At 44.8% G+C, this 13348-nt stretch overlaps 1 protein-coding gene across 7 annotated transcripts in view; it reads left to right on the forward strand.

Annotated features, from left to right (window-relative positions):
* LOC121471311 overlaps nucleotides 1-13348 on the forward strand; it is a 172589-nt gene that overhangs the window by 18667 nt on the left and 140574 nt on the right. The window contains exon 1 of one of the 7 annotated variants that reach the window (XM_041721876.1): nucleotides 4605-4623. The exons of the other annotated variants lie outside the window; for them this stretch is intronic. The gene's annotated coding sequence lies outside the window, so the exon portion shown is untranslated. Of the gene's footprint in view, nucleotides 1-4604; nucleotides 4624-13348 lie in introns of those variants that run through there. 7 annotated transcript variants of the gene reach the window in all.

Genomic DNA, 13348 nt, shown 5'->3' on the forward strand with positions numbered 1-13348 from the left:
TTAACAAATACTTTTAAAATTACAAAGAATGAACAGTTTCTATTGTTTAAAGATAGATACTGAAATATTTACAGATGACATGTCTGGGATCTGCTTAAAAAAAATACAAGTTGTCTGAAAGAGGGGTGAGTGGGTGGGAATATTAGATGAAACAAGAGTAGCCATGAATTGATAATACTTGAAACTTAGTGATGGGTCCAGGGGAGTTCACTATAATATCTTCTATTTTTGTGTGTTTGTGAAATTTTCCATAATGAACTATTTAAATGATTTTTAATGATTTTTCCTTGGGAAGGAGCTCAAGTTTATTTCTCAAGGAAAGTTAGAGTAATCAGTTTTTGTTGAAAGCATATGTTCCTTTAATTACAAATCATGAGTCAGAACATGTTACAAATCCAGTTTGGGGCTGATAGACATGATGATGATGATGACGATGAGGAGAAGGAGGAGGAGGTGGAGGCGGCAAATACCAGTCATAGCTTCAGCCTCATTGAACATTTGCTGTGTCCCGAGCACTGCACTGCATCCATTACACCTTTATTTAATCCCTGAGATAGCTGTGCAGGTTAAATGTTTTTATCCTTACTCTGTAGATGAATAAACTGAGACAGAGATGAAATGACTTGTAAAAGTCACATGCTCTATGACGGAATTGAGGCATCCAGGGCCCAAATCGAATTCTTTCTTTCTCTTTTTTAATTTATAAGGAGATTGCATTTAGTGGGACTGTTGGGCCGGAACCATGAATTCAAGTGATTTGAGCAGGAAGGGACCTTAGAGATGCTCTAGTCAGAGATGGCAAACGGATGACAGGCTTCCTCCCCGCTCCTGTGGCCGTGGTGGCAGACACTGCTGATGGATTGTGGCACTTGGCTGTGCTGGCTCAGAATCCCACTCAACCTCGTGCTCCAAACAGGTCAACTGGCTCAGAGTTGGCATTCCTTTAGAAAACGATTCATCATCTCTCATCTCTCTGACCACCTCAGCAGATGGGAAAACTGAGGCCTGGGCGAGAGGCAGGCCTTGCTCAAAATCTCACGGTCATAGGTGTCAAAGCACTCGTTTCTCCTGGCATCCGTCCAAGGCTCCTTCCACCACAACATCCCAGGCTCCTTCCAGGTCAAACTTCCTATGATTCTCCATGTGTGAACACACGAGAACTGCTTAGAACAGTGCCTGGTACATGCAAAGGACTGGATCAATATTGGCTATTATTATTATTATCATCACTGTGTGTTACAAAGAGGCCAAATGTAAAATATGCCAACTCTAAGATGTAAGAGCTGTGACTCAAACCAGGTCAGCTGGCAAAAGCCTTTGCCAGCTTCCTAAAATGGTCACAGAGCCCCGGGCAGAAACTGGCCCAACAGCTGCAGCCCCAGGCTCCGGGGCCCCCTGGCAACACAGACTGCTCAGCCTTTGCTCCCCAGTCACTGCTCCTCAGGAATGTGCATGGAGAGCACCATTCCGAGGGCTCTGTCTGCTGTAGATTGATGATGTAAAGCAGCCGACCTTAGCACTGCCTTTGTATGGCGCCAGCAGCACCCCACCAGCCTCACCTTGTCCAGGCTCGGCAGCTCCATAAACCACCCGGCTGGCTCCATGAGTTCCTGCTCTGATATGGCAACCAGATTTAGGCTTTGCTCCTAATTGTGGGTCTCTCTCTCCTCCTCTGAAGACTTTTGAATCATTCGATGACTTTAACCAACATTATTTCCACCACTCCCAAGCAGGATTCTCGTACATACACAAAAATGTCCAGCTGCCATAGTCTTTTATTCTTCGGTGGTTTCGTGGGTTGGTTCTGCTTTCCCCAGGAGCTTGGGAATAATGCAGGTATTGTGAGTGGAATCTGTTTTTTTTTTCTTTTTTTTTTTAAAAAAATCTGTGAATTAAACAGCTAAGAAGCCCATGTAATTTGTGTGACAAGTGACAGCTTGTGTGAAAATAACTTACCCATATCCTGTTACACATTTGCATCCATTATGCCGGGTAAAGCTGTATGTCACTGGTAGACCATTAAGTCGTAGTCACCAATGTTTTCCTAGGTGAAAGGGTAATTATTTTTGCTGTTTGTTCATAATTTATTAATAGTCAGTGAAGAACATTAGGGTAAAGGATTATTTCAAACAAAGTGACAGATCAAATGTGTGGAAGGCATAGTGATCTAGCGGTTGATAAGAAAAGCTATTAGTGTAAAGATAAGCTTTCGTTTGGGATCTGCATTTGCTACTACTGATTGGCATTTCAGATAAAATAGGTGCGTAGAGAAGACCGAATAGAAACTTAACGAGAACACCAGTAAACAGTTTCGCTTTGGATGAAATCAGCTGTGTTCTAGAGTAAAAGCTAATTTCCTATGATGTTAATATGCATTATGTAGCATTAGTATGCAGAGTGATTTTAAGTGGTGCATGAATAATTTTTCTTTAAATAGTTATGTGTCTATCTTAAATGTGCTAGGAAAATAGTATAAGTTATAAGACACATGATTTCTTGGATTGTTAGTTATTTTGCTTACACTGAGGTTAAATTAGCTATTTATGTTTTAAAAAGTGAGTGAAAGGAAAGTAAGTCAAAAGAAATAAGCCAATAATGTAAAGGTGGTGGTCAAATCTGACAAAAATTGAGATAAGGATATGCGAATTAATGATGTTCAAAGACCATTGGACTACAGACTGGTCGGAACCTTGGGATTAGTTTCTGTTCACTGGGGATGCCCCCCCATCCCATGTCTTGACGTAACATGTCTTATGTCGAAACCATCTGGAGCTTTCTTACAATCTTCCACCTTTGACTTGAATTTTCAGCATAATATTATTCTTTAACTTGTGAGGCAAAGAGCAAAACAAAACATGGAATGTGATTCAAAGCAGGGGTTGGGTGGAAGTTACTGGATTTTTCTTCTGAGTGTAAGATGAAGAAAGATGAAAATCTTGAGTGTGTGATTGGCTTGAAGATAAGCTGAGGTCTTGTCCCAACTCTGCCACTAACTTCCTATTTGATCTCTGGGATGACTTCAGCTTTTCCCGACCTCAGTTTCCACATCTGTAAAATGAAGGGTTGAGTTGATGTCCCAGTTACCCTCTGGCCCTGACTTTTTGACTCACTCAATTCTGAGAGGTAGGAAAAGTGAAGCCACCCTTTGTGGTCTCATGTCCTGGGAAATTTAATGTATTTCTTAGCCTTTGAAGAGGGCATTACTAGCATCAGAAACTCAACTGATCTCTTATGAAGTGGCTAAATAACTTCCTTAAAGGCGATGACACTCATTTGGGATGTAAATTTGGGTGTGCATGTTAAAGTTAAACCCAGTCCCATTTCTTCTTCATCACACACAGGATCTTTTTGGTAATGGGTGTCCCTCACCGGACTCAGGGAGAGGGTCAAAGATGATTCCCAAGTGAGCAGAACTCTGAAGCTGATTCTCGTAAACATAGAGGAGGTTAGAGGAATGGGAAAGAGAGCTCAACAGAGAGAGTAGCTCGGACTAAGACCTGGAGAAGGAAAAGAACATGGTTCATTTAGGGAGATGCAAGGACTCACGGATACAGCCCACGATCGTCTGTGCCAGGCACTGTGATGAGTGATCAGGACAGATGGTTGTTTGGTCAGCCTGCAGCACGTGGTGGTGGTGGTGGCGGCAGGGAAGGCGTGAGACATTGGACAGTGGGACTGTCACCCAAAGGGCCTCACGAAGAGGCCTCGGAGGCCTTGCTGAGGACTGAAGAGTCCGAGCTTCCAGCAGCCTACTGCCCACCGTAAGCAAGCAGTGGTTAAGGGGTGCCTGGCTGGCTCCGTTGGAAGAGGATGTGACTCTCGATCTCTCTACTTTAGGTGGAGAGATTACTTAAAAAGGGAGTCTTAAAAGAACAACAAACAAATGCCTTTCCTAAAAAGAAGAAGAAGAGAAGAGAGGAGGAGGAGGAGGAGGAGGAGGAGAAGAAGAAAGCTTTGAGATCAGGAGAATTGTGGGAAGGATGGAAGCTTTGGGATGTACTTGCCTTTCTCCAACAGCTCAGGCCCTGTTGGGCCTTCCCTGTGAGGGAATCTTCCTGAATCTGGTCACTTGAAGGCCCCCTCGAGCCTCTAATGATAAATGTCCTTGTCCTTCTAGCCGGAGGCGGCGGGGGGAGGGGGGGGAGAATGACTGTGCCTAGCATGGATGCCCACTGTGGTCTCAGATGCTGATTCACAAATCACTTTTTTTTGTTTTTTGGGGGTTTTTCTCTGGTGAAAGCTGACTCTTACCTTTCAGCTTCTTGCATGGACAAGGAAACACAATCTCAGGAGGTATTTCTGTGGATTAAAAAACATGGGCGTGTTTCTTCTTGCAAAAATTCTTCACTTTGTTGCTAATTTGCGCAGACCACGTAAGTACCATTCTAGAGACAAGCTGCTTGTTCCTTCTGCTGATTTTAGACACAGGCAGCTTGTTCCTTCTGAACAAGCAGATCTGGGTAATGCACTGCCAATTTGGTGAAAGTACAGCTTTGGAGCACAAGAGATTTAGGGCTGAGCTAGGCACCCAGAGGTGGGCACGGGTTTTCTACTTCGTTCCTTTACGGAGAGAGGATATAGAGAATCTGGGCATGCAGCCTCCTGCAGTGACTCCTGGCTTCTGTAAGTGAACCGTCCTTACTCTTAGAAATCAAAACACCACTAGCCGCCTGGGCCCTGACATGAGCACTGGCTGGGGTACCTCTGGCTTCCTGGTTTCAGGGGGAGGCAGGCAGGGGAGAAATTAGCAGGGCTTTGGCAGGGGTGTTACCATCGTGCCTGGGACACATCTTGAAAACCCAAACCCAGTATTCCATTCCATTCGGGTTCAGCGGAGGGCTCCTTGCTGCTTTGTGGCTGCCTTGGAAACAAATACAGGTGACATGAGTTTGGACTTTGAGTGTGATTCAGTCTTTGCGAGGGTAGCCACAGCTGCAGTGATGCCTCCTGGGCACCCCCTGTGTAATTCACAATGGACATAGGTTTGGGTCTGAGGGTATAATAATCATCCCTCTCAGAAGGCTCCTCCTCAAGTCCGGATCCTCCAGCATCATTTCTGGTTGGTTCACTGTGGTTTATGGAACTAGGTCACCTGTAAGTTGTAGGTTCTGGTCCCCTGAGCTGCAGGTTCCTTCTCATTAGAATGCACCTAGGATCCTGTAGTTTGAGTTATTCTGTATTGACTTATTCCTTCACATCCACAAAGTCTAATTTTAGTGCAACTTAAGACCTCAGTGTAAGCTATTTTTGCAGAATAGCTCACGGTCCTGTGATGTTAGAGAGAAGGCAGGTCCATGAGCACACCTGCCTGGACTCTAATCCGGGTCCGCTTGCCGGGTAGGAAAGACCCTTCATCTCTGTGGCTGACGTTTCTTCTTCTCTAGGGTGAGAGAGTTGAAGCGATATCCAAGTCTCGGTCGGCTTTCAAATTCTGTGATGTTTAAGCAGTAGTTTAGGAGCACTTTAGAAGAATCAATTGGAACATCTCACTAACACTGGGAATTGCTAAGTTGTGGAGACATGAGTATTTTTATTCTTCTAAAAACTGGTTTTGTAGCTGTATGCACTAGGCATTAAAAAAACATGATTAAGCAGTTTCTACGTATTGCCTTCTCATGGAAGCTAAAGGCTTTTTTCTTTTTTAAATTAGAAAGTGTGTTTATTTTTCTTTTCTTCATATATATATTATATATAAAATATATAGTTCCTATGGTCCTATGGCTTACGGTCAGAAATATGGAGGAGACCTTTAAAAGGTACAGGTTTCCTTAGTAACTCCCAGACTTATAGAATTAGAATATCTGCATTAAGGCCCAGCAGTCTGTATTTCAAAACAAGCAGAGAGTCCAACAAACTCCCTGGGTAATTCTGATGAACAGCCAGGTTTGGGTTAAGCCTCTAAGTTAGCGGGCATTGTGCGATTTTGGTGGAGTCCGTTTCTGATTCCTGGCTCTGATTCTGATTTCTCATTTGAGAAGTTTTGTAGTGCTCAGGGTAAGTCCAGAGTAAGGTAAGTGCTCAGGGTAAGTCCAGGGAATCACCTGGGTTATTGACTGGCTAATGTATAGGAGAGGAAGCGCAGGCCTGTACCAAGGATGGGGATGATTGATTTTTCCAGTCTGTGCAGGTTGATCATTTGGCTGCGTATCATACCCTGTCTCTGGTGCCCTCGGGTCTCCCTGTCTCCAGGGCCTTCTGAGCTCCCACATGTGTGCCTCTTCATACAAGTCAATAATCCCATCCTACTTGGATTTCTTTCTTTCAATTTGGGGTAACTGTTTTGTTGAGATATCACTGAAATACAATTCATCCATTTAAAGTAGATAACACAGTAGTTTTAAGCATATTCACGAATAAGTACAGTCATCTTCTTTTCTTTTCTTTTCTTTTCTTTTCTTTTCTTTTCTTTTCTTTTCTTTTCTTTTCTTTTCTCAATCATCTCTTTTCAAAGAAACTGTATTCAAGAGCTGCCATTCCTCCATCCCCCACAGCATTCCCCACTGCATCCCCAACACCAGGCAACCGCTGATCAGCATTCTGGGATTCATATAATATGGGGCCTTTTGTACTTCCTTCACTTAGCATGTTTCCAAAGTTCATCCATGTAGCAGTGTGTATCAGCACTTAATTGCCTTTGACAGTCAAATAATATTCCATTGTATGGATATCCCACATTGTATTTATCTATTTATTCACTGATGGACATTAGGGTTTTTTCCACTTTTTGGCTATTATGTGTGTACAAATTTTTATGTGGCTATATGTTTTTATTTCTCTTAAATACATACCTAGGTAGAGTGTTGTGGGCTATATGGAAACTTAATGTCAGATTTTGAGGAAGTGCCAGCCTATTTTCCAAAGGGGCTGCACCATTTTACATTCCTGCCAGCAGGATAGAAGGGTGCCAGCTTCTTGTCTTTGTCAACACTTGTTCTTTACCTCTAACAAAAACAGCCATCTAATGAGTGTGGAGGGATACCTCATTGTGGTTTCTTTTCTTCATTTTTAAAGAGGATTCCTACCAAATGCAAAGTATTTAATTCATCTATGAAAGGTCTTAAAATCGAAATCAAAATGAACTTTTGATTGTTCATAGTAAATAAAAAACCCTAGAAAATAGAGATACACAAAAAAGTAGAAAATCGAAATCACCTACAATCTCACCACTTAGGGAAAACCAGTGTTACACTCTTGAGCATCTCCTTTTAGAATTCTTTTTTATGCAGTATTCACTTTTAAGAGGAGAATTTGGTAGGCTCAGTGAAACCAATTGGTAGGATTACGGAGGAGATATTTTTGAGCAAGACGAACCCTGACCTTTCCCTTTCCCATCTGAGATGAGACCAAGGTGGGGCCTCTTGGCTGCACCCTTGCAAAGGTCCAGACCCCAGCAGTCTGGAGTCAGAAAAATATGTCTAGCAATGTAGCTGTCAGCAGTCACTGAATAAAGGTCCCTTGCCATGTAGACTTTGAGTAAGGCCTTTGGGGTGTGGGCTGGAGGTGACAAGGTTCTCTTACCCTGAACCTAAGAAACGTTTGGCAAGTGCTGTGAGAGGCATACTTTCTTTTCTTAAAACATTGATCATGGGCAGCCCGGGTGGCTCAGTGGTTTTATGCCACCTTCAGCCCAGGGCCTGATCCTAGAGACCTGGGATTGAGTCTCACCTGGGCTCCCTGCATGGAGCCTGCTTCTCCCTCTGCCTGTGTCTCTGCCTCTCTCTCTCTCTCTGTCTCTCTCTCTGTCTCTCTCTCTCTGTCTCATAAATAAATATAATTTAAAAACATTGATCACATTGGACCCATTGGATGAAGGAAAGGATCATGCATGCTGCAATCCTGTCTTTAATATGTGATCTGCATTTGCGCGTTGATTTAAAAAAGGCAGTCTTTTCCTAACAGCCAGCTGATTGAGAATTCAGTGGTAACTCTTATTTTCATAACAACTCAAATTGTTAAGAGTTCATTGGAAGCCCGTGATTTGTACCTTAGAATATTCTCTCATCAGCGGTGGTGTTCTAACCAGAAGCCAGGTGCCAAAGCTAGCGCAGTCTATTTTATATTTTAGCTCCAATAATAAAAACTAAGTATTGTGGAGCACCTCCTATATATCAGGTGCCCTCCAGTCTTTTATGTGGATTATTTTATTTCATCCTCACAGCCACCTTACGAGGTATGATTGATCACTATCTCAGTATTATGGATAAGAAAGCTGAGGCTACACATCTTGGCTTGGACATGCAGTCTGGCTGTGTGAGCATTCCAGAAAATGGTACTTGTCTAAAACTTACAATTAAACAAAACAGGAAAATGATATGATTGAAGAAGAAGGTTTGCTTGTCTGGACTGCCTATGCCACCCCTTGACTGAAAGGCTCCTTCTTCTGTTTTTGTTGGATGTCGCAGACTGGGCTACCTCAGGGAAGGGTTCTCTCTGTCCTGCCCCTACTACTTGGAAAGAAGGTGTAGAATTAAGTGAGGTAAACCTCTCCTCTCCGCAGGGGACATCACTCCAACTATATACTTTGGCTACTTAAGCACTTTTTCTGGGAATACACTTGAGGAGTGAGGAAAAGCTAGGATTGTTTCAACTCCCTTTTTCTTGGTCTCGTCCTATATCCCTCCACCCCCATCCCGAGGCACCAGGGCAGGAGAGGAATGAGAGCAGCGCAGTGGGAGCCTTAGGACGGTGGGGTGGTTGGTTGGGCATGGGAGCCTTGTTGCGGAGCTGGACGATCTGGGCCTGGGGGCATGAAGACCAGCCCACCGTGAGCCAGGTGCTATACTGGATCCTTTATGGAGAGGGTGTCATAACAAATGCTGTTGTCATAAATAGCTAATAAAATTCTATTTTATTATGGTCACTAGTCAGTGAAGTAGGTGTTATTAGCTGCCCAAAACTCTTTTGGAACAGAGCTGGTGTGAACAGTTAAGACTGTCATTCCTATTGAATGGACAAGTTTGCAGGCTCAGAGTGATGAAATAACGCTTTTCACAATCCCCAAATGACAGAGCCAGGGCTGAAGTTCTGCTTGAATTCCAGAAGCTGTGTAAATATATATTTAGTTTATTTGCTGGAGCCCTCTGGATCTAAGTCCAAGTCCTGTGCACTCTTGTGGGACCGCGGGGTGGGGTTGGAGCACACCGTCTGCTCAGCATAGTCGGGAGGAGGCCAGGATTCCAGCCAGGGGGTTTGGAGCCTTGGCCCAGGGGCAAGATTGAATGCTGTGATTGCTGACTTCATGTCCCATCTTTTACCAAAAACTAATTGGAATGAGTTGGGAGTTTTAAGTTACTGTTTCTAAAGTCTTTAGTGGTTAGGGACTTGGGATTAGGGTCAGACCTGGGTTGGAATTCAAACCTCAGGCTATTTATATATATTCCATTTATTTTATTTGTGATAGGGGGTTAATACTGCCCATTTGGTGGGGTTGTTGGGATGAAAATGGTAGGTATATGGTAAAAGCTCAAGTAACATTAGCTGTTACTGTTATTACCACCTGTGTATGCCCTTTTGTACTCCTCCAAGGCTTCCTGTCTTTTTTCCCTTGATATTTATTTATTTATTTATTTATTTATTTATTTATTTATTTAAGGGGGCAGGGAAAGAGAGAGAGAGTCTTAAGCAGACTGTGCTGAAGGTGGAACCCCATGGTGGGGGCAGGGAGGGGGGGGCTCGATCTCATGACTCTGAGATCACAACCTAAGCTGAAACCAAGAGTTGAACCCTTAACCTACTGTGCCACTCAGGCGCCCCCTTCCTACTCTCTTATACTCCCCAGAGGGGCTTCCTTGACACCCTCTACATCTACCCCCATTGAGACCCACCAGATCCAACTATTTGATGGAAAGTTATTCAGGAATTTGGTTGATTTTGCCTTTGTTTTGAGTTTGCTGGTTGGATGCCTTTAGGCTCTGGGAGACTCATTTGCTGCGCTGGGACTCCCAAGGCTGTGTGTAGCTTCCATATTGACACCTATCTGGGGTCAGAGCTGCTCTATCAATTCTTTATTAAGACCAGTTATTTTTTATTTATGATGCTTGCGTGTTCATTAAAAATGGCACTCCCTGTTGGGGATACCATCAAGGCTTTTAGCCAGTTTTTATCAGGTTGTTAGAGTAGATATGAATATTTTAATAGAGAGAAAGAGCAAAGGCTTCAACAAACTTAATTTGTTCTGGAATCTAAGTGACAGGCTTAACGGGGGTGCCAAGTAATTCAGTATAATCAGCCCAGATAGTGGAATAAGGAACACAATTAAATGGACCAGGGAGCTTTTCCAGAGAGTCCACAAGGGGATTTTCCACCCCTGAGCAGCTGTAAATCACTGTTTCCCTGCATCCAGGTAAGATCTTGCATAGCCACAGACAGCTCCTAGCCCCTGTTAAGTTCCCAGGAAGCCAGGGGGAGCATTTTTGCAGACTCCATTTTAGCATTTATAGAATTCTTTTCCCAAGATGCTGATCTTATTAAATTATGTACAAAATGATGGATAAGTCAGGTCACTGCTGCCCATTCACAGCGTTATTTGGGACTTCAGTCTTGATTGGCAATCCTAGATACCATGGCCAGTTTCTTGGTGTAGTTTAAAAATTACCCACTTGGGGGAGCTTTATGATTGAATTTTAAAATCCATATCAGTTTTTTTTTTTTTATATGGGACATGTGAGATCCAGATGAATACCACACACAACCCCCACCCCCCTCCGCACCCACTACAGTGACAAGCTACTGAAGCAAGCAATGGTTGCAGAAATACAATGATAAATCAACGTGAGTGGTGTTACTTTATTGGCAATTCCTCCTTCTGGATTTTGAAGTTATTCTTGATTTTTAAAAAGCTTCCCTTTCAAACTAAAATAGTTTAAAGATAAAGAGTAGCAGTACTTTCTGCTGTTTCTTGGATGAGTGTTCTGCGCATGTAGGCAGACATCAGTGCATACTTGAATAAATGCTTGTCCCAGTTAATGTTCAATAGCCAAAGCACCAGAAAAATCTCCTTTGAAGTTTTATGAACACGGCCAATTGCAAAGAAGCTGAAATCATGAAACCAAATGTCTGAGCAGGGAATGCCGTTTTCCAGATTATTCACTATGTAACTCTCCATCACCCTTTCTCTCTTTCACATAGGTGGGGCATGGAGAGGTCTAATGAAGGACAGTCCCTTGCTGCCCGGGCATATGTCCAGGTTCCAGATGGTCTTTGGGGTCTACCCAGATTTGGACAGTTTTGAAATAATGGAAAGCTAGTTAGGGTTCCTAATTAGGACATTTGCTAGAGAATGTTGTCACAATATGGACTCACTATTAACCCATTTTACTATGGAATAAAATGAAACCAATTATAAAGCCCCGTATAGGAGGGTGATTCTGTGTGCCCACCTGCCCGCACAGAGGGAGCGGGAGCGTGCTTCCCAGAGGGGGACGGCTTGCTCATTGTCTGAAGCTCCGTGTTATTCTCGTCTGTCTTTGCTCCTCTTTGTCCTCTCCTTTTGAGTTGTCAGGGCATTACTTCCTTAGTGTTCAATTATATTAATAAGGCTCTGCTCTTTCGACAAAGCTGACTTCTTGTTTTTCCTTTTCTCTCCCCGGAAGAGGAAGGGAGGAATGCTGGAGTGTCGCCTTTCAGCCTTTTGTCCATCTCTGTATGTGAGCAGCTGCTGCTGCTGCCGGCACTGGCTTCCTTCTGTGCCATCCCGCCCGCCCCCGCGCGCTCAGCCTCACCTTGCTGCACCTCTCTCTCCCAGGGCGGCCTCACCTTGCTGCACCTCTCTCTCCCTGGGTGGCCTCACCTTCCTGCACCTCTCTCTCCCAGGGCAGCCTCACCTTCCTGCACCTCTCTCTCCCCGGGCAGCCTCACCTTCCTGCACCCCTCTCTCCCTGGCCAGCCTCACCTTGCTGCACCTCTCTCTCCCAGGGCGGCCTCACCTTGCTGCACCCCTCTCTCCCTGGGTGGCCTCACCTTCCTGCACCTCTCTCTCCCAGGGAAGCCTCACCTTCCTGCACCTCTCTCTCGCCGGGCAGCCTCACCTTCCTGCACCCCTCTCTCCCTGGCCAGCCTCACCTTGCTGCACCCCTCTCTCCCTGGACGGCCTCACCTTGCTGCACCCCTCTCTCCCCGGACAGCCTGGCCTGTCTCCACGCCAGCGTCACACTCTGTCATCAGCGCCCAGAGACCAGGTCTCAGGTACCTGCTCCAGCGGGGACCCACTCCTCTCCTCCCCCAGTCACTTGTTCACCATCTTCATTGGTCACATCGATATGACTTACAGTGTCTGCTCAGTGGAGGAGAAATCTCGCTTCCTCAGGAACCCTGTTGCTCCCACCAGGAAGACTTCTCTTCAGGAGACAAAAAAAAAAAAAAAAAAAAAGTGCGGCTCACTCCTATTTTTATTTTCTGGTCTTTTGCTTTAACAGAGTGGTTTTCAAACTTTTCTTTGTAACCATAGACTTTTTTTCTTTTTAAATAAATCATATGCAGAAGCCCAGACCAGTCCCTGCCTGGCTTCAAAGAGCTCTGTGGCAGATCGTTTCCCCAGACAGCTACAACCATTTCTGCTAAAATCTTTTGCGGAAGGGCTTTGCTGCTTCTCCCATCAAGGGGTGGAGTGTGTTTCTCCTCCCCTTGCATCTGGTGGCCGGTTCACTTGTTTTGACCTTGAGAATGGGCTAATATGGTGGAAGCTGAGCTGCCCAGGTCCCAGCCCCAGCTTCGAGAGGCCTGGAAGCTCCCATTGCCATCCTCATGGGTCCTTGCCTTAAGACGACCAGGTGAAGAAACTGCCCCTCTGTCCTCTTGGGTCCTTACCTTAAGGCCACCAAGGGAAGAAGCTGCTCTGCTTGGCCAGAGGACGGGGGGCGGGGATGGGAACTGAGGCCACCTTACCACCATCCGGTACTGAGAGCAGGATACCTGAGGAGGCATCTGGGACCTTCCCGTCCAGGTGACTCCCCAGCTGATGACAGGAAGATGAGCGACCCCACCAGAAAAGCAGAGGGACCACCCAGAGAAGTGCCGAGTCGAGAGAAATAGTCAATTCTTATTAGTATTTTTAATCTTTAAAAAAAATTTTATTTATTTATTCATGAGACACACAGAGAGGCAGAGACCTAGGCAGAGGGAAAAGCAGGCTCTGCAAAGGGAGTGTGACCCCAGGACTCAACCCAGGACCCCGGATCATGGCCTGAGCTGAAGGCAGATGCTCAACCACTGAGCCACCCAGGCGTCCCCCAATTCTTGTTATTTTAAGCCACTACGTTTTGAGCTTAAATAGATGACCGAACTAGAAATAGAAATAGATGGCCGAGAGAGGTGCCCTCCAGGAAAATCTAAAACATTTTCTTTTTGAAAG

Source organism: Vulpes lagopus, chromosome 11 (genome assembly GCF_018345385.1).
Source record: "Vulpes lagopus strain Blue_001 chromosome 11, ASM1834538v1, whole genome shotgun sequence".
Classification (NCBI taxonomy): Eukaryota; Metazoa; Chordata; class Mammalia; order Carnivora; family Canidae; genus Vulpes; species Vulpes lagopus.